Here is a 25,854-nt window from a genome sequence, read left to right as displayed (position 1 = left end):
ATATATATTTTCATCAAGGGGATTTAAATTACAGTTTATTTGCATATTTAGTTTTTGATTTTTATTGTATTTTACCATCATCTCCTATGACACACACACACACACACACACACACACACACACCATCCACAATATTTTAATATTATAATGACAAGGTAGCTACTGGGTGAGGATGCAGGGCAGAAAGGAATATATATCATCATCTGTGCTTGTCATAATTTTTCTGATTTTTTTTTTCTTACTCTGTATTGTTGTTTACATTTCATTATTCTTTTATTAGTTATACCTTCATTGATTGCTGTTACCTTAAGGGAACGGACTAAATATGAATATCTACATCTCAATCCTCATCTTAAAAAAGATACATTATTAGGCAAAAAAAAAAAAAAATAATTTTGGTGGTGTGGCTTATCTAACCACCAACAGATGCAACACTTAATTTGATTGTCATAAAAACAGAAAACCTACATCTTCCATCTGTTTATCATTTGTTGAGATTACTGGATGTCATATAAATTGAAGTATTATTTTGAAATGACAATTGTATCCATGTGGCAATTTTCATTATTTTTCTTAGTTTCAGTCTGTGATATGGTACCAACATAAGTGGTGGTGTGGCAGCAAATGCTTTATCCTTGGTCTCACTTTTTTTTTTAATTCCCTGTAGTTAGGACTAGTTGCTGAGGATCCGATTTCTTATGTTTTGAATAAATAGTCATTACAAAAAAGATTTCTATCATTAAAGTACTTCCACATTATTCCTCCAGAATCAAAAGTAATTAATGAAACAATCAGGAAACTTCACACTAAATACTGTCTTAGGCTTTTCCATTACTCCATGCTCCTCAAAACGTGTATTATTACCATTTTTCTTTTAGCCTTAAATTAATGTTCATTGTGATAATACAAACTGTATAACATTAGAGTACTTATTACTAAAAATGAGAACTGGTCTTAATGTTTTGTGATGTTAGAACAGTGACTTGTATTTTCATGAAAAATTTCTTTCTATAGTGAACCATTCAATATTAGTATCACTGTACAAATGAAGCTGTGATTGACGTACCTGCAAATTCTCAATGGACACATTGTAGTGATGCAGGTCACCTCCTGGTCATCTGAAATAATTCTGATTGCAATGAGGTAACAGAATAACTTTGGTATTTTTGGTACAGTACAATTCTCAAACTTCTCAGTGAATTTAACTTGGTTCCAATATGCAACCAAAAATGAATCATTATAGTCAATCATTGGATGGTCTTGGCACATGATTGCACCTGACTTCTCCAAGGCCCTGTACTACAAATGCATTTGCATAGGTACTTTTATAAAGACTGGCTTCTTTAAATGGTTCGTAGTATACTACATAGGTAACTGCCCATTGCACTGTTTTAAGATGTTGAACAAGCCAGAGAAAAACGAAACTGAAATTTCGTACACAGGCAATATAAAAACAGAAACTTCATGGTAGGTTAAACACTATGCCTGACCGGGACTCAAATATTACATTATTGCCTTTTGCTGTCAAGTGCTGTACTGACTGAGTTATCCAAGCATGACTCATGACCTTCTCTCACAGCCCTACTTCAGCCAGTATCTCTTTGCTACCTTCCAGACTTGATGGAAGTTCTACTTTATACCTTGCAGGATTGGAACTCCTGGAAGAAAGGAAAAGTTCAGCAAGGTCATCCACATAAATAATAGAGTAATGGGCTCAGTATTGAACTCTGAGGAACTCTGCATTTTATCAGTAACTCTACTGGGGGGGATGCTGTCTCTGATTTTGTCGTCATTTGAGTCATATTTGAGAGATACCTTCCACCTGCAGTTCCGCATATGTGAACATAACTTCCTGTGTACTATGTCTCTTCATATCCCGTCTTTGTAATTTTGCAAACAGAGTTTTATGATCCAAGATATTGAAGACTTTTGAAAGGTCAAGAAAAATTCCTGCAGTGACACCATGCTGAGGGAGTTTAAATCAAGATTTAAAAACTCAGATTGCTGAGCGGGTAGACTTAGATTTCCAGCAGCCAGACTATTCAACGATGAGTGTCTGTCATGGAAAAGTTTTTTTGGGGGGGGGGGGGACAGGTCTGTAGTTGAGCACTGTATCCAATTGAACCTTTCTTGAACTATATCAAGTTGAACCTTTCTTCAGTAATGGTGAAATTTTTTCTGTTTTGAGAACTTTCAGAAAAAATGTGTTTATAGTGACATGTTGGAAATATTTGACAATGGCATTGCTATGTGCTGAACACATGCTTTTAATATGAAGTCTGCTCTTTCATCAATACCACTTCAGATTTTATTACTTACATCTTTTATTTTAAACCATAATTTCATTCTGGTTTGTTTTGCACACATACATACAATGACCTGTTGCCATTTATTTTCTGGAGGAGAATGTGTGTGATTCTTTAAAATGTACTTGAATGATTTCTTCAGTTAATTATATGAAGTACTGCATTTTTCACAACTAATTTAGGGTCTGTCACATTGACATTGACTCCATCTGATGAGAAATATCATTATATATTCTTTTTTAGCAGTGCACTAGAAGTTTCTCTTTTGATAACATTCCATATGGGTACCATTTTGTTTCCAGATTATCTTTGTACATAATATTTGCTTACTTGTTCATCATACTGCATATCTTTTGCTCAGATTTTGGAGTAGTCATCAAATTCTGGGGAAACTATATCTTTTACAACAATATTGCGGAGATTTGTTTCTCTCGGAGGAAGTTTTGGTGCTTTTGTTACCTGCCACCCTCTTTTTTTTTCTTCTTAAAAACTAATATTTTGCTTTGAAGTAGAGAACTGTATTAAGGTAGTAAAGGAAGATATTTTGGAAACACATTTACGTACTTTTAGTATTTTCCCAAAGAAAATGTTTTCCCTATTTTGTTCTTGCTTGTTTATATCTCTGTGCATAACTGTACTACAGGAAGAAAGAGATAATATTGTTGCATTCCAGCTTGTATTTTCCAGTGTTTGAAGGACAAATATAATGTAGATACAGTAGGGTAGTATATGTATCTTACAGTGCCTTCATAGTTCGATGAATGTGTACATGTCCAGAGGAGCAGACACTGCTGATTATTCACAGCATTATTAAATTATGAAATGCATTCACAACTTGTGAATACAATTGTATAATGGATGTATGATTTACAAGTGACGTATGAAAATTTGTGCGGGGCTGGGACTCAAACCATACTTCCATACATCCAAGTGTCTACATCCTATTCTGCTCACATGGAAATCGTATGTTTCCCACACAGAGAGAGACATTGTTTTGTCATCATATTGCCTTGCTTTGGCATGAAACACAGTAGGGTAGCCTCTGTATTTTACAGTATCTGTATATTTTTATTAATGATGTGGCGCCATTTGACTTTAACAAATTTTATTGTTACACAATCCAGATTTCAGGCTTAGGTCATTTTCGAGTACAAAAACTGTAAAAAATGTTAGAAGTATAAATCACAAAAGCAAAAAACAGGGCAGCCATGAGAAATAATGTATACATACTGCAATTCTTTATCTTATTCAACAGACATCAGACTGGTATGAAACAAAAGTCCTTGTTGTTGTTGTGGTCTTCAGTCCTGAGACTGGTTTGATGCAGCTCTCCATACTACTCTATCCTGTGCAAGCTTCTTCATCTCCCAGTACCTACTGCAACCTACATCCTTCTGAATCTGCTTAGTGTATTGATCTCTTGGTCTCCCTCTACGATTTTTACCCTCCACGCTGCCCTCCAATGCTAAATTTGTGATCCCTTGATGCCTCAAAACATGTCCTACCAACCGATCCCTTCTTCTAGTCAAGTTGTGCCACAAACTTCTCTTCTCCCCAATCCTATTCAATACCTCCTCATTAGTTATGTGATCTACCTATCTAATCTTCAGCATTCTTCTGTAGCACCACATTTCGAAAGCTTCTATTCTCTTCTTGTCCAAACTAGTTATCGTCCATGTTTCACTTCCATACGTGGCTACACTCCATACAAATACTTTCAGAAATGACTTCCTGACACTTAAATCTATACTCGATGTTAACAAATTTCTCTTCTTCAGAAACAATTTCCTTGCCATTGCCAGTCTACATTTTATATCCTCTCTACTTCGACCATCATCAGTTATTTTGCTCCCTAAATAGCAAAACTCCTTTACTACTTTAAGTGTCTCATTTCCTAATCTAATCCCCTCAGCATCACCCGATTTAATTTGACTACATTCCATTATCCTCGTTTTGCTTTTGTTGATGTTCATCTTATATCCTCCTTTCAAGACACTGTCCATTCCGTTCAACTGCTCTTCCAAGTCCTTTGCTGTCTCTGACAGAATTACAATGTCATCGGCGAACCTCAAAGTTTTTACTTCTTCTCCATGAATTTTAATACCTACTCCAAATTTTTCTTTTGTTTCCTTTACTGCTAGCTCAGTATACAGATTGAATAACATCGGGGAGAGGCTACAACCCTGTCTCACTCCTTTCTCAACCACTGCTTCCCTTTCATGCCCCTCGACTCTTATAACTGCCATCTGGTTTCTGTACAAATTGTAAATAGCCTTTCGCTCCCTGTATTGTACCCCTGCCACCTTTAGAATGTGAAAGAGAATATTCTAGTTAACATTGTCAAAAGCTTTCTCTAAGTCTACAAATGCTAGAAACGTAGGTTTGCCTTTTCTTAATCTTTCTTCTAAGATAAGTCGTAAGGTTAGTATTGCCTCACGTGTTCCAACCTTTCTGTGGAATCCAAACTGATCTTCCCCGAGGTCCGCTTCTACCAGTTTTTCCATTCGTCTGTAAAGAATTCGCGTTAGTATTTTGCAGCTGTGACTTATTAAACTGATAGTTCGGTAATTTTCACATCTGTCAACACCTGCTTTCTTTGGGATTGGAATTATTATATTCTTCTTGAAGTCTGTGGGTATTTCACCCGTCTCATACATCTTGCTCACCAGATGGTAGAGTTTTGTCATGACTGGCTCTCCCAAGGCCATCAGTAGTTCTAATGGAATGTTGTCTACTCCCGGGGCCTTGTTTCGACTCAGGTCTTTCAGTGCTCTGTCAAACTCTTCACGCAGTATCTTATCTCCCATTTCATCTACATCCGCTTCCATTTCCATAATATTGTCCTCAAGTACATCGCCCTTGTATAAACCCTCTATATACTGCTTCCACCTTTCTGCCTTCCCTTCTTTGCTTAGAACTGGGTTGCCATCTGAGCTCTTGATATTCATACAAGTGGTTCTCTTCTCTCCAAAGGTCTCTTTAATTTTCCTGTAGGCAGTATCTATCTTACCCCTAGTGAGACAAGCCTCTACATCCTTACATTTGTCCTCTAGCCATCCCTGCTTAGCCATTTTGCACTTCCTGTCGATCTCATTTTTGAGACGTTTGTATTCCTTTTTGCCTGCTTCATTTACTGCATTTTTATATTTTCTCCTTTCATCAATTAAATTCAATATTTCTTCTGTTACCCAAGGATTTCTATTAGCCCTCGTCTTTTTACCTACTTGATCCTCTGCTGCCTTCACTACTTCATCCCTCAGAGCTACCCATTCTTCTTCTACTGTATTTCTTTCCCCCATTCCTGTCAATTGTTCCCTTATGCTCTCCCTGAAACTCTCTACAACCTCTGGTTCTTTCAGTTTATCCAGGTCCCATCTCCTTAAATTCCCACCTTTTTGCAGTTTCTTCAGTTTCAATCTGCAGTTCATAACCAATAGATTGTGGTCAGAATCCACATCTGCCCATGGAAATGTCTTACAATTTAAAACCTGGTTCCTAAATCTCTGTCTTACCATTGTATAATCTATCTGATACCTTTTAGTATCTCCAGGATTCTTCCAGGTATATATCCTTCTTTTATGATTCTTGAACCAAGTGTTAGCTATGATTAAGTTATGCTCTGTGCAAAATTCTACAAGGCGGCTTCCTCTTTCATTTCTTCCCCCCAATCCATATTCACCTACTATGTTTCCTTCTCTCCCTTTTCCTACTGACGAATTCCAGTCACCCATGACTATTAAATTTTCATCTCCCTTCACTACCTGAATAATTTCTTTTATCTCGTCATACATTTCATCAATTTCTTCATCATCTGCAGAGCTAGTTGGCACATAAACTTGTACTACTGTAGTAGGCATGGGCTTTGTGTCTATCTTGGCCACAATAAAATGTGTTCACTATGCTGTTTGTAGTAGCTAACCCGCACTCCTATTTTTTTATTCATTATTAAACCTACTCCTGCATTACCCCTATTTGATTTTGTATTTATAACCCTGTAATCACCTGACCAAAGGTCTTGTTCCTCCTGCCACCGAACTTCACTAATTCCCACTATATCTAACTTTAACCTATCCATTTCCCTTTTTAAATTTTCTAACCTACCTGCCCGATTAAGGGATCTGACATTCCACGCTCCGATCCTTAGAATGCCAGTTTTCTTTCTCCTGATAACGATGTCCTCTTGAGTAGTCCCTGCCCGGAGATCCGAATGGGGGACTATTTTATCTTCGGAATATTTTACCCAAGAGGACGCCATCATCATTTAATCATACAGTAAAGCTGCATGTCCTCGGGAAAAATTACGGCTGTAGTTTCCCCTTGCTTTCAGCCGTTCGCAGTACCAGCACAGCAAGGCCGTTTTGGTTAATGTTACAAGGTCAGATCAGTCAATCATCCAGACTGTTGCCTCTGCAACTACTGAAAAGGCTGCTGCCCCTCTTCAGGAACCACATGTTTGTCTGGCCTCTCAACAGATACCCCTCCGTTGTGGTTGCACCTACGGTACGGCCATCTGTATCGCTGAGGCACGCAAGCCTCCCCACCAACGGCAAGGTCCATGGTTCATGGGGGGGACAAAAGTCCTTGCCAAGAAAAAAGCGTATCTGGTCATACAGACCAGATCTGTCATTAGTAAAAGTGAGAACATCTCTAAAATGCAGAAATAAATTACTCACTTTAGTTTCTGGACTCTATAGCAGAGCTGTTACATGAAACTGCTATACAATGAACAGATGTGTGCCACACTGTTACTTCTGGACAACAACTGGAATGGACAGGGACAAAATAATCTTCCAAAGATCACCTGAGAAACATCACACAGTGCACAACACAGTCAGCATGTGTGTGTATGTTAGGGGACAAGTTGGCTGAAATATTTATTTTGTGTGATAAATACATTATCTTTGCATACATTGGTATGTAAGTGTTAACAGTATGTGACATGGAGGCCCACTACTACAGCTCACATGTAAGTATAGTGCATCAACCACAAATAAAACTGTTTTGCACCGTTCCATTGTTGTTTCACAATTTCAAGCCCATACTTATTTCCTCGTTATAGCTTCAGCTAAATTGTGTAGTTATACGTCCAAGTGAGCGGCAGTAATACAAAACGAGCAGTGAGCTAGGTGACAAAAAAAATTTATATTGAATGCAAGAAAGTGACCCAGATTATGAGCTAGCAGCACAATCCCACAATAAGGCAGTTGTCTATGAGATAATTAGCAGTCAGATAAGCGATTAGCTGGGTTCTGTTGCAACAGTGCTGTTTAATGCTTCAAATGGGTTGTTACTGTGAGGTATTACCAGCTCGTGGCTACAGAGTGACACAACAAAAGTTTATTTCATTATCGTTTGGTTAAACTGGGTTTTAGCTCATATTATGCAATTTATATTGCCATTGTTTAATTAAACTAAGATTAAACAGTGATTTTGCTCATACCTCTTTACCTTGGTAACATAAAGACAGCTATTCTTTACATGTGTACAAAGTACACTGCACACGTGCTCGTGTTATGAAAAGTGGGTCACCTGCTCGAGGGTTAACAATAGCTATAAATTCAGTGGTTAAATCAGTATGTTATTCTTTAAATAAGTGACATATGAGGGAAGCTATATGATGTAGCAATACTAAATACTTTCTGTCGATTTTGTTTTGTATCTATAAAATCAAATCTTATATGTATGTAATAATTGATTTTTTTTTTTTTTTTTTTTTGGGGGGGGGGGGGGTGTTGATGGAGGGTGGATTGGAATGATAGAAGCTGTAGGTGGAAAAGGAGCTAGATAGTTTGAGGTCACAGAAAATTTGGGGGAAGGGGGGGGGGGTTTGGAGAGGTAAACAAATATTCACAAAATATTTGAAACACATTTACATACCCAAACACTTTAAGTAACAATTATAAATGTGTGGGTTATTCAAGTATTTATAAACGTATTGGAGAATATAACCACATTTTAAAGACACATTTAAGTAACCATTAGAAATATATGCATCTTTGTCTACATGTGTTTGTCTACACAGCTGCATCCACATTTTTCCCCCTCCCCATCATTTTGTCTCCATTGCATCTTGGGCCTTCCTGGATGATTGTGCTGGCATGAGGAAATTTAGGGAGCATTTGGGAGTGCTGTTGCAATTTGTAATGATACATACTACTACTTGCCTATATAGTGCACCTTGTTTTACCTAATTAACTGCTCGACCTTTTACATCTGCATGACCATCACCCAGTTATCAGTCAGGGTGAATGGGCATAGGCAGAGGGTGTATACACACAACACACAATATCCTGTTGAAGAGCATGCTGTACTACATGACTGCCAGGACCTTGGTGCCTGTTTCACCACAGCTCCAGACATTACTGTCTCAGAACTCCACAGGTGGGAACTAGCACTACAACATGTCCGTGGTTCTCGCCACCCACCTATCCTTAATTTACAGTAATTCCTTTCATCTCAGCTTTTATTCACAGCAACTACTCCTTTCCTCACTCCATGTTAGTTTTCTACATCTTTCATTTTCTGAATTGTCTATTTTTCGCCACTGCCCCCCTCCCACCTCTGTTACATTCAATGCACTTAGCTTTTCACTCTTATCAGCTCATGCACGATGTTTTAGTAGTAATCTCTGTCTTGCTTATTATGCTTTCTTCCACCTTTAAGCTCTTGGGTTTTCAAATCTTGCCTGGTGCACTACTCAACAATCAGTCTTTCCTTCTCAGCCCGTACGGGAAGTCTCCCCTGAACCAGAGTTCTTAGTGACTTTTCTGAACACTATCCCTTTCCCTAAATCTCTCCAGTCTTTTTCCTTCACTCCTCTTTCTTCCCCTTCAACTCTTCTGCCAGGAGGAGGAGCCACTGGCTCTGAAAGCTTGTAAAAGTTAAATCCTTTTGTGTGTGTGTGTGTGTGTGTGTGTGTGTGTGTGTTCGTGTGTTCGTGTGTTCGTGTTCGTGTTCCCCTGCTGCTGCCTGGTGTGTAGATTTTTTACCTGTCCATTTATATTATATTATCAATAACTTTATTTCAAGATAGAAACAACATGTTTGTCACAAATATATTATGATAAGACGCTTCATAATGTTTACATGTGAACTGTAATACTGGCCTTCAGAGTCGTACTGTATATACTGTTGTGTACCAATGTATGCAAGGATAATGTATTTATCATGCAAAATAAACATTTCAGCCACCTTGTTCCCTAAACCTTTGTTCACACTCATGGATTTCTGGTGGAGATTTGTGCAAGTATCTCGGCACATGTACATCTGACTTAGTTCAGGGACATGTGCCGGGCACATGTAGCCAGTGCGAGTGTTCTCAGTGGCAACATGTAGCCTATCAGTTTCACAGAACATGGCGTCTGAAGCAGAACGTTTATTTATTTGTGCTAGTGCTGTGAATATAATTGTGGAAAGGGAGAATAAAAGGAGAAAGAAACATAGCTGGTGGGTGCGTAAGTTTCTCAGTAAACTGTGTAGTCATGGAGCTTACAGTTCAGTGATGAGTGATGTAAAGGTTCAAGACACACACAGTTTCAAAAATTTTGTTAGTATGTCAATGACGGACTTTGAAGTTTTACTACATATGACAGCACAACACTACACATCGAAGGATACAAATTTTTGAGAAGCTGTAAGCCCTGCTGAACAACTTGCCATTACATTAAACTTTTTAGCTACTGGAGATTCGTACAGCTCTTTGGAGTATACGCGTAGGATTTTCAAATCTAAAATCAGTGAAATAATACCAAAAGTTGTGAGACTATAGGAACAGTATCTGTATCGATCTTTTTTTTTTTTTTTTAATTAGAAGCGCTATATCATGCATTACATAACATTGGTATCCTCTGTTAAAATATAAAAATTTTCTGACTGTAATTAAAGTCCCCCCTGGGGGCTCGCTGCTCTTTGCCGGGTTTGTGCTTGGCTATCATGGCGCCCCAGCCGTTGCAGCATCTTTTCCCTTCCGTGCTGCATGTCTATCCTCATGCTATTCTTTTTCCCCTCCCTTGGAGAACATATCTGGGATGTTTTTGGAAATGTGTTCTGTATTTTCAATAGCTGATATCAGAAGAGTCTCTCCATTGGTTTTTGTTCCCTTTTCCTTTCTTCAGTTCCCTTCTCCTACCTTCCCTCTGCTTCGGCATCTTAGGTCCCCCTTTTTCTTCTTCCTCCCTGTGGACTCCTGAACAGACATAACAGGAGACTGGGTAAGGCATAATTCTCAGCCCCAGGTCAACAGATAAGGTTCGCATGTATCCCCTTGTAGGCCAGGTGCAGGGAGGGGCAAAGCCTGAGCTGCTATCTTCCCAAATTGCCAAATGGTCCCTCTGTCAGGTGTTTGGGAGGTGTGACCTGAGGTGTGAACAGTCATATAAGGTGGATATTCCCCCAGTTGGAAGGAGCGCATCATCGGAGATGCTGGAAGTCATGAGGGATTTTCTCGCAGTGATCCCATCATAATCTTCACAGTCAATGTCAACTAAACATAAATGGAATGAGGCTAACTATTCAAAGACCAGCTGCACCACAGTTCCTTGTGGTTTCACATACTGAAGACGGCCAGTCCTTTGCTATGATAAATCCATTTATTAGCTGGAAAGGTGATGATGCAATTGCCGGCCCTGTGAAATCCTGCTCTCATTTACATAACGGCACTTTGCTTTTGGAGAAAACTTCTGATTCTCAAGCACAACAACTGCTTACAGCTTCCCTCCTTCATGGCTATCCTGTTCATTTTGAGGTCAATCGAACGCTGAAGTCTTCCCATGGTGTTATTTACATGAGGCTGCTTGACGGTCTGACTGAGGCAGAAATCCAAATGTACTTCTCTGATCAGGATGCCATTGCAGTCCGTTGGGCAATTAAAAAGATAGATGCTTCCTTAGTGACCCCACACACTTTTTTTCTCACTTTTGATAGAGTGGTGCTTCCATCAATGATCAAAACAGGGTATGAAGTTATCACACTCTGACCGTACATCCGAACCCAATGCGCTGCTACCAGTGTCATCGTTACAACCACACTTGAATGTCCTGTCGACAGCTGGCCAAATCTGTAACCTGTGGTAGTGATGCTCACGAGCGTGAGCCACCTTCTCCCCACTCCATCAATTATGTGGCCTCCTCCCAAGATTGTCCAGTGTACCTCAGTGAGTGGGCTGCCCACGAGATCTGGGTGAAGGAAAAAGTGCCTTTCCCAGTCGCTCTCGCGTTGTGGGCTAGTCGGAAACCCTGCGTTCTACTTCTGGCACTTACACTGCTGTTCTTGCTACATCTCACTCTACGAAGGACATGGCCACTTAGACATACAACCTCAAATTCAGCACTGTGGTTGTAAAATCACCCAGTATCATGATAGTATCTCTATCACCTTCTCCAGCTTTGCAACAGGCTACCAAACTTTTGCGTCACGGGGCAAAGTCACCTGATATACAACTGGCTGCCTGGAAAGGACAGAAGGAATACTTCCATGTGGATTTCTTACATCCCTCCAGCCAACAAACATTTGAGTCTTACTTTGCCAACCAGAAAGGCTCCAAAAAACCAAACAAAGGCAAACAGTCTTCTCCTTGGCCAACTCAGAGGTCACCTTTGACAGTGTCGCCATGTGACCCCCTTGTCTGGCCGACCTCTATGTCACCGGTGTGCACTGCCAACTGTATTTTTTTTTGCTCTGGACTCCGTAGACCGACAGAAGGAGAATGCCGACGCCTCTGTAGATGTCGTGGAGCAGGATCTTTCAGCCATGGCACCTTGTAGTAGTGAATCTCTGAAAGCTGGTACTCAGCAGCCACTGAGGTGACATCCCTTCATGTTTTTCCTCCTTCCCTTTCCTTGTCATGACTCTCCTCTAATGGAAGGTTCACAGCCTTTGATCCAACAAAGTGGACTTACAGCTGCTGTTGGAATCACAGCGTACACTTGTTCTCTGCCTCCAGGAAACAAAATTGCGTCTTTACGACCGCTTTGGGCTCTCGCATTTCTTCCCAGTCTGCTTTGATCTTCCCCCTGAGGATGGCATTCCATCTCATCAGAAAGTCATGCTACTCATCCAGGATGACGTTCATAGCGAACCCATCTCCCTGACTACCCGGCTTCAAGCTATTGCAATCCACATTTTCCTTCCTCACTTGACCTTTTCCCATTGTACCGTTTACATCCGTCTGTCATTCGGTGTCACCAGATTCTGACTTCCTCCATCTTATTGGGCAACTCTGTCACCCCTTTCTGCTGCTTGGTGACTTTAATGTGCACCATCTCCTTTGGGGTTCTCCCAGAACCTGTCAGAGAGGTGCCCCCATGGCAAAATTTTCTCAATCAACTTAACCTTATCTGCCTTAACAAGAGAGCACCCATGTTCCTGTCAGACACCATGCACACCTTTTCCCATTTGGACCTCTTCTACTGCATTGCCCAGCTTGCCCATCGTCTCTATTGTTCCATTCTCTCTGACACATACTCAAGCAACCATTTCCCATGTACTATCCATTTGCTGACTCCTACCTCACCTACACACACACACACACACACACACACACACACACACACACACACACACACACACACCCAAAAAGTGGCTTTCTAAGGCTGTTTGGAAGGTTAATTCCTCTCCGGCGACCTTTGACGAACTTAATTGCCCCAGTTGCGATGACCAGGTAGAATATCTTACAAATGCTATCCTTACCGCCGCAGAATGTTCCATTCCTTGCACTTCCTCTTCACCGTACCATGTCCCGGTCCTGTGGTGGACTGAGGCGTGCCACAACACAATTCACTCACAGATACATGTTCTCTGCATTTTTAACCATCATCCTACAATGGCAAACTGCATTTGTTGTAAACAGTTGCATGCACAGTGTCATCACATTCTTTAGGATAGCAAAACAGCTAGCTGGATTTCCTTTACTAGTTCTTTGAACAGTTCCACTCCTTCTTCCATCACATGGACCAGCTTCCGACAGCACTCTAGGACCAAGGTCAATTCCCCAATTTCCGGCCTGACCATAGCATATGATCTCGTAGCAGTCTGTATTGCTATCTCCAACACCTTGGGCCAGTTTCGTGTGGAGATTTCGAGCTCCACCCACTATCACACTGCCTTCCTCCATCGGAAATGACTGGAAGAGGCTCAGGCAATACCCTTCTCTTCTCAGAATTGTAAGTGCAGCAATGCCACCTTTACATTGAAGGAGCTAGATCATGCTCTCACTTCATCCTGATCCTCCACTGCCATGCCATACAATATTCACATCCAAATGTCGCAGAACCTTTATTTTGTGGGTAAGCACTTTCTCCTTCATACGTACAATCGCATCTGGCTAGAGGGCATGTTTCCCAGATGCTGGCGTGAAGCCAGTGTCATGCTCATATCTGAACCCGGTAAGGATAAAGACCTTCCTTATCAGCCCATTACTCTCACCAGCTTTGTTTGTTATGTGGTAGAATGTATGACTCATGCCAGGCTGGTAAGATGGCTTGAGTCTCCCATTTACTAACCATTGTGCAATGTGGATTTTGAGCACGTTGTTCTGTAGTTGAACATGTTATCACTTTATCAGCCCATGTCATGAATGGTTTTCTGTGGAAATACCGATTGTGGCTGTGTTTTTCTATTTGGAGAAAGCCTATGACACCTACTGAAGGATTGGTATCCTCTGTACTCTACAAGTGGCGTTTCTGTGGCTGCATGCCTCATTTCCTTCAGTAGTTTTTAAAAGAGCGAGTTTTCAAGGTATGTGTGGATTCTGCCTTTTCGGACACCTTTATCCAGGAAAACAATGTGCCTCAGGTTTCTATCCTGAGTGTTGTCCTCTTTGCTATCATCGTTCATCCTATTATGGCCGGTCTCCCACCAGGCATCTCCGGCTCCCTTTTCGTTGACAATTTTGTGATCTATTGCAGTTCTCAACAGACATGTCTCCTTGAGTGGTGTCTTCAGCAATGTCTCGATTGTCCTTACTTGTGGAGCATCGACAATGGCTTTCGCTTTTCCACTGACAAAACCATTTGTATGAATTTCTGGTAGCACAGTTGGTTTCTTCCATCGCCTTTACATCTTGGGCCTGTTGCTCTTCCATTCATTGAAAGTACGAAATTCCTGGGGCTCATGCTCGATAGGAAACTTTCTTGATTCTTCCTTAGGGTTTACCTGGCTGCCCACTGTACACGGTCACTCAGTGTCCTACGTGTCATCAGCAGTACTTCCTGGGGAGTGGATTGGACCACCCTCCTCCATTGTACCGGTTCCTTGTCTGTTTGAAATTAGATTAGGAGTGTTTTGTTTATGCATATACACGTTCTTTCCTCTTATGCTATCTCAATACTATCCACCATTGAGGCATCTGTTTGGCCACTGGTGCCTAGTACACTAGCCTTGTTGAGCTTCCATATGCAGAAGCTGCCGAACTGTCACTGTTGTACCGCCGTGACTTTCTTCTCAGCGGATATGTATGCCATTTATTTGCCATGCCTTGCCACCCGTCCTATGCCTCCTCCTTCAATGAGTCCTTTGGTAGCCAGTATGGGGTGTGTCCCTCTTCTCTGTTACCTCCTGGAATATGCTGTCAGCACTTGCTCCGATAGCTTAACTTCACGTTGCCTGCCACTGATAGCTGTGAACATTTCACCACTTTGGCTTTGTGCGGTGGCCCATGTTCACCTTGAGCTTCATTCGCTTCCTGAGGACACTACTACAGCCTCACTCTATCACCGTAAGTTTCATGATCTTCACATGGAACTTCGCAATAGTACCTTTCTGTACACTGATGGCTCTCGGACTGAGTGTGGTGTTTGGTGTGCCTTTGTCATGAACACTGACAATTTTCAGTATCGGCTTCCAGAACATTGCCCAGTATTTACAGCAGGACTCTTTGTCCTGTATCAGGCCACACAGTACATCTGGAGACACAGGCTTTTCAGTTGTCGTCTGCTCCGACACTCTCTGTGCCCTTCAGAGCCTCTGTGTGCTGTATGCCATCCCTTAGTGCAATGGGTCCAGGAAAGCTGTCACTTGCTCACTCTTGATGGAGCTACTGTGATGTTTATGTGGGTTCCTGCTCACTTTGGAATGATGAGAAAAGAGGCCACTTATGATGCTGCCAAGGCCCACTAGTTCTTCCATTCCCTCTGATGATCTCTGTGTTGCCGTCTGTCAGCAGGTGGTGTCACTTTGGCATGACCAATGGTCCTCCTTCATGGGAATGAGCTCTGGGAATTAGGCCTCCCCAGCGGCTTGGATGACCACCTTTTAGCCCTCTCACTGTGAGGAGATCATTTTAGTTAGGTTGCATGTTGGGCACTGCCTTGTTAGCCATCACAATTTGTTAAGTGGTGCTTCGCCACATCTTTGTGCCCATTGTCCTCAACCTTTGACGCTTCACCATTTCCTGATGGAATGTCCTTTTTTTAACCACTTATGTTTTCATTCATGTTTGCTGTATGGATTATTGGCCGTTTTAGTGAACGAAGCACAAGCTGCCAAACCCATTTCACGTTTTTATCCATCGTAGCAATGTGGCGGACATTCAATCTTTAGTTCAAGGCCTCTGTTTCTCTGTGTCGTATTTTATGGACCTTTTGCCAAGTTCCTGTTGTTAGCTGCCTTTTCTTTCATCAGCTGGGCTTAACGTGTCTTTAGTTTCGTCAGTTGGGGTTAACCTGTAGTGGCTTTTAACTCCTTTTTCTTTTCTTCATGTTCTACGGTTCTGACATGGGTACCCTGAAACAAAACAAAACAAAACAAACCTAATGAAAGTTTAATTAAGTCGCTGTACTGGAAGACTCACTTTCAAATTCATCAAGCTCCGCAGTTTTAGCGGCAAAAATGAAGTCTCTTATCCTCATTTTTAGAATAGCAAGACTTTTTTTGGGAATTTCTTGAAATTCACATTCTACGTAGTTCTAAAACAAACTGAACTTGTACTCCTTTTTCCTGAGAATGTATTCTCTGCCTCGTGATGACTGGGTGTTGTGTGCTCTTCATCATCATTTCATCATCATTGACTTGCAAGTCGCCGAAGTGGTGTCAACTAAAAAGGACTTGCAATACGGCGGCCGAACTTCCCCGCATGGGGCCTCCCGGCCAACAATGCCATATGATCATTTCATTTCATTTATTCACTAGTATGTTTCAAAACTTCGAATGTGTGTGTTACTTTAGCCTTCTTTTGTGGAGGATTAGTAAAAGGCTCTGAATTAGTATTTGAAGTACTTTGTCTGTCTTCCAGTGATGTTGATGGCTCTTCACATCTCTCTTTCCATATACACTAAAAAAAAAAAAAAAAAAAAAAGGGAAAACTTCCTTCAGATTTTTTGTTTATCATTTTTCAGGTACTGAATTCTGAAGCACAATGGGAGGAAATTGCACGAGAATTTGAGGTTTGCTGGAACTTTCCTCTCTGCATTGGGGCTTTAGATGGAAAACACGTGCAAATTGTTAATCCTGCTCATGTTGAAAGCGCATATTACAACTATAAAGACACTTCCAGCACTGTGTTAATGGCATTAGTGGATGCAGATTATCAGTTTCTATATGCAGATGTGGGAGTGAAAGGATGTATTTCAGATGGAGGTGTATTGAATCGTACAACCTTCAACAAAGTCCTTCAAGCAGACGAGTTGCACACACACCAGAACCGGAACCTCTGTGTGGAAGAGATGTGCCCACCCCCTATGTAATTGTTGCCAACAATGCCTTTGTACTACAAGGACATGTCATGTAACCCTTCCCATGTAGTCATTACAAAGGCAGCAAAGAAATACTATTTAATTATAGGCTCAGTAGAGCCCGATGAATTGTTGAAAGTGCCTGTGGCATACTGTCGTTTGTTTTTCGTGTTCTGCAAAAACAAGTTCACCTTGATTTGCATAAGGCAACTATTGTTAGTTTATGCTGTGTTTCCTTTCACAATTTCCTAAGAAAAAATTGAGAAACTTGCCTAATTTATTCACTGCCTGGCAGTTTTGATTCTGAAAACATAGAAAGAGGGACTGAGAACCTGGGAGATGGAGAGACCACCCACCACTTCCATCGCTATCAAGAATTGGCAGAAGTACTGCCAAAGATGCTAACCAAATGAGAAGTGAATTGGCAGCATATTTTGTTACTGATGAAGACAAGTGGAGAGGCAGTATTTGTATGTTCAGTATCAAGGATAGTTCAGTGATAATAATCAAGTTCATAGAAAATGTTTTCTTTTTCTTTCTCATGCACAACTGTAAACAACAAATTTACATTTTTATTGTTACGTAAATAAATATTTGTGTTGAAAATCATGTAAAATAAATATGCTTGAGCTTACCTCAAACGTGAATGAACTCATTCTTGGCTTGTTTATATCCTTCAGGAAGAACAACAATTCATAGGCATACCATTTAGGAATATACACATCTTTTCTATTTGATATTGATGTCTTCGACGAAGCTCGTTTATTGAACTCATGGAGGAATTGTGACCTCAGGTTATGTAGTTTGCTGTCCAATTCTTTCTCAGAAACACTGAATAAACATGCTACCTGGTGAACTGCATCCCGTTTTGTGTTGCAGTTTTTATAATTGTGGAATGTGGGATCCCTCAATGAACACCTTTAGTGAAGTTCTTCAATTAATTTTATGGTATTAATTTTTGACCACTCCGTCTTCGCAAACTGCTACTAAAAGGACTGCTAGCACATTGAATGTAAACAACAATTGTAACCTCCTTGTACACATCCCCAAGCTGTAGGATGAGTCAGCCCATGAACTGCACATGTGCAGTGGAAAATGTATCTGGGATTTGTGCTGTGTTTTCGGTGAGCACATGGACACAAGCTCATGTGCCAGAAGAGAGTATTTCTTGGAATTCTAGCGCTGATGTTGAAGGAACTTGCAACTTGTGCCACACCGTATTGGCTACGTGTGCTGGGCACAAATTTCTGCGACAAATCCCTCAGTGTGAATGTAGCTTAACACACCACAGATTGTGTTGTGCAGGCTCTGATGTGCTTCAGGTGATCTTTGGAAGATCATTCTGTCTATGTGCACTACAGTTGTTCGGATACAGTAGTGTGGTGCGTACCTGTTTCATATAATAGCTGTGGTATAAGGTCCAGAAATTAAAGCCAGTAACTTATTTAGATGTTTTAGAGATGTTCTCACTTTTTCTAATGATAGATCTGGACTATACGACCAGATATGCTTATGTGACATGGGCTTTTATTTCATACCAGTCTTGATGTCTGTTGTAATATAAATAAGATTAAGAATTCCTGTATTTATACATTATTTCTCAAGGTTGCCCTGTTTCTTGCTTTTGTGATTTATGCTTCTGTTGTTTATTCCAGTTTTTGTACTTGAAAATGGTGTAACCCTGAAATCTGGATTGTATAAGAATGAAATAAAAACTATTACAGGTGTGGTAGTAACAATCAAAAAATTTACCATGACTGTGGCTCCAGGCACCATGAAAATTATCAAGTGTTATTTTCAAAGGAACATACACTCCCTGATCATTGACAGCCGATTAAATTATGAAATACATTCACAAAGTATGAATACAATTGTGCAATGGCTATAGATTATACTAGTAACATATGATACTAGGACATAACTGAAGTTTGGGTCAGTCCTGGAGGCACGTTTGGATAATTGAAGTGGTTAAGACGACTGCTCACATAAAGCATGAAACCCAGTGCGACACAAATTTTCACATGTTACTAGTAAATCCTATAGCTGTTGTACAGTCACATTTGTAATTTGTAAATGCATTTCATAATGTAGGTAATTACCAGCAAATTTCTTTGCTATCAGTGCTTTTTTCAAAAGTTGTTGAGAACACATTGTATAATGCATGTAATTTGCTGCTACACTTACAGTTTGGTTTCAGGAGAGGAGTATTCATAGGAAGTGCAGTGTTATTCTTTTTTATATGATGGACTAGCAGGGCTAAATGACAGGCTGAGGACCGTCACGTTTTCCTTGATTGAACAAAAGCATTTGATTATGTGGAAAATGCAATACCTTACATAAGTTGGAACATATGGGTTTAGGGAAAAAGATCAACAATGATTCACTTCATATTTGCCAAATAGGAAGCAGAAAGTTGTAATCTATTGTAATTAAACAGAGACATGACTGGCATAAAGTAAAGTGATGTGTGCCACAGGATTCTGTTCTGGGCTATTGCTTTTGTTGACGTATATCAGTAATCTACCAGTAAACGTGACAGAAGATTCAAAAATGGTTTTCTTTGCAGATGGCACAAGTGTTATTGTGAAAGACGCAGAACATGATGCAAATGATCTAGCTGATAAAGTTGCCATTAACATCAGCATGTAGTTTTGAGAGATAAGATTAATACTCGACTGCTCTTAATGCTTAATGCAACAAAATGCAATGTGTGCAGTTTCTGATATGGCACTGTTGTAAAAGCAAAATTTTATTGTGTAGTGGTGGGTGTGACAGTCAGTGATCTCAACAATTTTAAATCCTTAGGACTGGGGGTGGATTAAAGATTTCTTGGAAGTATCATGCTGAAGATCTTGTGCGGACATCTATCCAGACCGTCACACAGGAATTCCAAGCTACATCAGGATCCACTGCAAGTACTGTGACAGGTAGGAGGAGAGAGAACTTGGATTTTGTGGTCAAGCAGCCGCTAATAAGCTGTACGTCATGCTGGAAAATGCCAAATGACGCCTTGCTTGGTGTAAGGAGAGTAAACATTGGATGATTTAACTGTGAAAAAATGGTGTGTGGAGTGACGAATCATGGTCCACATTGCGCCAAGCAGATGGCATGGTGTGGGTATGGCAAATGTCCAGTGAACGTCATTTGCCAGTGTGCATAGTGCCAACAGTAAAATTCGGAGGTGGTGGTGTTATGGTGTGGTCGTGTTTTTCAGGGACGGTGCTTGCACCCCTTGTTGTTTTGCGTGGCACTATCACAGCACAGACCTACATTGATGTTTTAAGCACCTTCTTGCTTCTCACTGTTGAAGAGCAATTCAGGGATGGTGATTGCATCTTTTAACACGATCGAGCACATGTCCATATTGCACAGCTTGTGGCAGAGTGGTTACAGGACAATAACATCCCTGTAATGGACTGACCTTCACACAGTCCTGATTTGAATCTTATTGTCCTTACTTTTAAAGACACAGTGAGGTTTCTGTGCCTCATAATTGACTCTAAGCTTATATGTTTACCGCATCTTACGGACATGAAAAAATGGTCACTTAAGGCTTCAGTTATTTTAAAATGTCTTAGTTACAGTACATGGGAAGTGGACAGGACTTGTCTGCTCCAGTTTTACAAGGCATTTGTGTGATCTTGGCTCAATTATGAGTGCACGGTGTATGGGTCTGTGAGACTCTCTTAAAGATGTTGGATGTGGTGCACCATGAAAGGATTCGGTTGTCCAATGGGGCATTCAGAACAAGCCCCATACCAAGTCTCTGTGCAGACAGCTTTTTAGGGTGTGTCAGGCCTGTAAAACACTGTCCACACCATTCACACATACCTACCATACCATTACTTGGCTTCCACGGGCAAGGCTTTTCTGTAACCAGCAACGGGCAATGAGGCCCTATGGGATTCATGCACGGGATTGCCTTCTAGAGATGTGTGGGGCTGATCTTCATGTTTTACATTGCGGTGGGAGCAGATTTCCGCCTTGCTTTCTCCGAAGGCCCAAACTTATTTTAGACTTGACGAATTTTAAGAAAGCTCGTACATCAGACTTTACAGTTAAATCTCTGTCTTTTAGCCTTTTAGATATGCATCACAGTTTCACAATACTGTGCACTGATGGCTCCAAGTAAGGGAATTCCCTTGGCTGCTCTGCCGTGTTCCCTGATCATGTCACCAGGATTCGCCTTCCTGATGAGTATACCGTTTTCTCGGCAGAGCTCCATGCGATCCTGAAGGCTCTGGAGCAGATGCATTGTATTCGGGGCAAACTGTTTCTCATTTGCCCTGATTCCCGTAGTGCCTTACAATCGTTACAGAACCTGTACCCAGATGAGGAATTGGTCCAGCTGATATATGACCAACTGTTCTTGCTCCAACGGCAAGGTAAGCAGATGTAATTTGGCTTTGTGCTAGGTCATGTAGGGATATGGGGAAATGAACAGGCCGATTGGACTGCCAAGGAGGCCTATGTAGCACAGTGTCCCATTCCCTTGCAGGCTGTTGTTTCTGCACCACACAGGAAGTGCATGCAGTTGTGGGATGAGGTATGGCTGGTGGTAACGGCCAGTAATCTGCAGTTGGTGAAGTCAACAGCCCGGCCTTGGTGTTCCTCCTGCCAGTTGCTCAGGTGGGATGAAGTCATACTCACGCATCTTAGAATTGGGTACTGCCCTCTCACACATAGCTTTTTAGTACGGCGAAAGGATCCCCCATTTTGTGGTGCTTGTGGTGTGTACATCTGTGTCCGCTATATTTTAACGAAATTCATTTTGTATCATGATGCAAGGGTGGAAACAGATATTGATGGGGATTAGTGCCCTATTTTAGCTGATGATGAGATGAGATGAGTGTGACTAAGGTTTTAAAGTTTTGTGATGTGTCTGGACTCTGGCCTAAGCTCCTTATACCACTTTCTTCCTGTGTCGTTAATGGTTTACTACTGATGCAATACTTTGTTCTGTGTTTCTGTGCGGGTACGCACATAGTTTTCCAGCTTTTGTTACCTGTGTTTTACATGCTATTTTATCTTCCTGTTTTGTGTATTTTTCTGACAATCGTGTCAGTCTGTTTTTGTGCGGGCACTAAAGACCTTGTTGTCGTGCACCCAAACAAACATGTTCATGTCCATGTCAGAAGGGATTGGTAATACCTGTTACCCAGTGTCAGTTCTGCTTTTGGTGAAATTCAGAACATGGGTGTAGGCTCCTGCCCTGCGAGACAGGGGCAGGACTTGCTTCCGTCTACCACTCCTCTCCCCTCTGGTGGTCATAATTTGTTTGTTTATGCTCATGGCTGCCTGCCAGTGTATAGTGTCAGCACTACAGTGATCGAAATAGAAAACCTTTCCACGTATTTTGATTGCACAGAAATTCTATCTCTAACGTGTAAATAAGTTATTTTCAGTTCTACATCTATGCTAAATGCTTTCTCAGTTCTGTTTGTAGTATTTTCAAGTGTGAGTTGCATATCTATGAATGCTCACAAAAGGTCAAAATTTTTTGTGGACTTTGTAATTATAGAACTGGATGCAAAAAGAAAAATAATGTTGAGAAACACCTTAAATCAGCTAAGTGCTCAGTTCACCAGCGGGAGAATGCTGCTGCTTGACAGAAACAGTTGTTTGTTGAGAACCTAAGTAAATCCAAAACGGAAAATAACCAAACACCATTTCAGAAAAGAAACTGTTGATGTTTTTGCAAAAGCAAACATTCCAGTCAGAGACTCCCCAATCACCAGAAAGTTACTGCATAACATTAAGGCTTCATCTTCATGTAATGTGACAACCTTTTAAATTTGTTTGTCTAATCATTAAAAAAAAGGCAAATTTTGCCAGAAACTGATTCTACATTTTCAAGTCCCTACTTATGGCACTCCTATTCTGTACAGGAGTGATTGAGAAATTTTCGCTATAATGTGTTATTCATTTGTATACTAGCTGACAATTTTTTCTTCATGTTTTATTTATTCTTTAGTTTGTTTGTTTATAAATTTTTGTTGGCATTTTGTCAGCTGTGCACCTACTTGTTTCATGACCACACTGCTTTGGCTCGCACTGTTCCATGGAACCTCATAAATAAATGAAAAAATAAAAACAGTAATTATGCCTCATGGTCACAGTATCCAAGGCACAATTCATTTCTAAGGAAGACATAGTTTATTCCTGAGATATATATTTGATCATTGATGAAATTTATATCTGCTCTTGATCTTTTTGGGAAGCATATTGTGGGGACCTGACATAATGCTTTTGTTATATTTGGTAAAGCATCCCTCTCAGTACTGGCCTTTTTTCCCCATGGGTGGAGGATCAGTGTTAAAAATGATCACAAAGCATCTGTCTTCATGTTTAATGGGTTGAGCCTGTTCAGTAGAACCTCCAGTTTGTTCATAAAAATAAACAAATTACAACTTGGTGTCCTATTTGTGTTAATGATTGTTGTTGTGAAGTAAATTTCTGGCAGTTAGGATGTAGATAATTCAGTTTTTTTTTCTGGGATTATGTAATGTTTATTCACCATCTTTAAATTTATCTGCTCATTCACAAAAATTGGGGTACCACCACATGTGAAGAATTCTCTAGTGTAAATCCAGGTATTGAGCTTAATTTTATTTTGTCATTTCATAACTAAGATTCAGTGAAACAAATTATATAAACATTTAGTTTATAATTGAGCATTTTTATTATTATTTTTATTAGAGAAACTGGACATTGTGATGTAATATAGTAAATGATGGGCTCTATGGACTTCAACTAATGCTGTTTCTGAAGGCATTTCTAATAAAGCAATTTTAGTGATGCATCACTGGTATCATCAAGGCAGACATGGATGCTAAACACTAGTCTGTTACTTGTGAGTGTGAGTCACTTTGAGACTAAAGATTATTATCTTTAGATTTGAGTATAAAATAGTGCATCAGCTGAACAAGAGCAATTATCAGTTATGATAAGAAAGACACACTTGTTTTGCAGTTATCTGTTCTCTAGTGTATAATGAATGTAATAGTTTAATATCTCATAGCATCTATTTTGTAATAGGTTATATTTTTACCCTTTTAAATTAGATATGAGAACTGCAGGCAATCATGTCAGTTTTACTGACTGCTGTTTGGATTATTTTTATTCTGTGCTATTCACTTGAGTGGGGGACACCTTCCTTCATGTGTACATTTGAGAGTGTTGCATAATTATCTTCTATAAAAATTATACTCCATTTTACAATGTGTTCTTTTATAGTTTTTTTATTTTTGTTTTGTGTAAACTGATGATAGCATGCAAGTTTTACAACTGCCAGCTTCAACAATGTTCTATATTGACAGTTCACATGGAAAATGGAATAACTCTAGTGTTTGTAGTCTAAAATTCAGTTCAATGTAAACCGACAATGACATGAAATCTACGCCTGCTGGTAGAATGACAGAAATTTCTTTATTTATTTTCTCCTAGTTTTGATACTGTTTAGTCAGCTAGAAATGGATAAGAATTGCTTGCAATTATACTTATTGTATTGACACTAACATAAAAATAAGAGATACGCAAAAGTAGATCACTGTCTCATATTTTTTCATGAACTTCAACAGGGCTGTTAAACACAAAACAGATTTCTTGTTTGACATTTTCCACGTGAGTAGCAACTTAAGAAATCGGCAATTTCCCTATCAAATTGGTCTCATTAATAAGAGAAATGTCTTTTTAACAGTATTATGAAAAAGAATGATTGCTACTCACCATAGAGATGAAACTTTTGAGCTGCAGACAGGCACAACAAAAAGACTGTTACAGATTGATATTTCAGCCAAATCCTCTTCAGAAAATAAAAACACACACATTCATAAAAACAAGGAAATCTCATGCACTCATGACTTTTATTTCTGGCCAGAATGCAACTGTTGCATGGGATGCAAGAAGCAATTCGGAGTGGGACGGGGTAGGGCTAGCATACTATGGGTGGGGAGAGAGGAGATAGAGCTACTTGCCGGAGTGTGCAACTAAAGAGTAGCAGGGCGAAGCTATCAGGTGCAGTCTCAGAAGGTTGTAAGGACAGGGGAATGGGGTGTGGGGCAATGGGGAGCAGGAAAGGAGAGGAGTAAATGCAGGTAGGTGTGTTGACAGAGTGTGGCACACAATGAGGGTGAGGGAATGTAAATCGGGAGGTGGTGATAGGATTGGGGAGGGGGGGGGGGGGGCAGAAACTGTTGGGTGGAGGGTGTGTGGTCAGTGGGTTACCATAGCTTGAGTCTGGGATGATTTTGGGAGTGGAGAATGTGTTGTAAGGATAACTTCCATTTGCACAGCTCAGAAAAACTGCTGATGGAGGGGAGGATCCAGATGGCCTAGGTTGTGAAGCAGCGATTTAGATCAAGCATGTTATGTTCATCTACATGTTGTGCCACAGGGTGTTTCACTTTAGTCTTGGCCATAGTTTGGCATTGGTCATTCTTCCTGGTGGACAGCTTGTTGATAGTCATACAGACATAAAAACTGTGCAGTGGTTGCAGCAGAGCTGGGATGTGACATGGCTGCTGTCAGAGGTGGCTCGACCTCTGGTGGGATAGGATAAGTATGTGTCAGGACTGGAATAGGAAATGTTGGGTGAATGGATTGTGCACATATTGCACCTGGTCTTCTCCAGGAATATTATCCCTGTGGTGAGGGGTTGGGATTGGGAGTAGCATAGGGGGATGGACTAGGATGTTGTGGAGGTTGGGTGGGGAAGAGGACACCATTTTAGGAAGAGAGGTAAGTATCTTAGGTATGATGTCTTTCACTTTAGGGGATGATGATAGATAATAAAAGCCATGACAAAAGGATGTGGCTCAGTTGTTTAGCTGGTTCTTGGAGGTGGTGGTAGGATTGGGGGTGTGTGCGGGATATGGCACAGG

General features: G+C 40.5%; 1 protein-coding gene across 1 annotated transcript in view; it reads left to right on the top strand.

Moving 5' to 3' along the window:
* The window catches only part of LOC126195399 (WD repeat-containing protein 26), a 161,331-nt gene that overhangs the window by 39,773 nt on the left and 95,704 nt on the right, over positions 1-25,854 (top strand). The window lies entirely within an intron of this gene.

The sequence above is a fragment of the Schistocerca nitens genome, chromosome 7, assembly GCF_023898315.1.
Source record: "Schistocerca nitens isolate TAMUIC-IGC-003100 chromosome 7, iqSchNite1.1, whole genome shotgun sequence".
Lineage (NCBI taxonomy): Eukaryota > Metazoa > Arthropoda > Insecta > Orthoptera > Acrididae > Schistocerca > Schistocerca nitens.
Note: the sequence above shows the minus strand (reverse complement) of the source record. Positions and strands in the feature narration are given on the sequence as shown.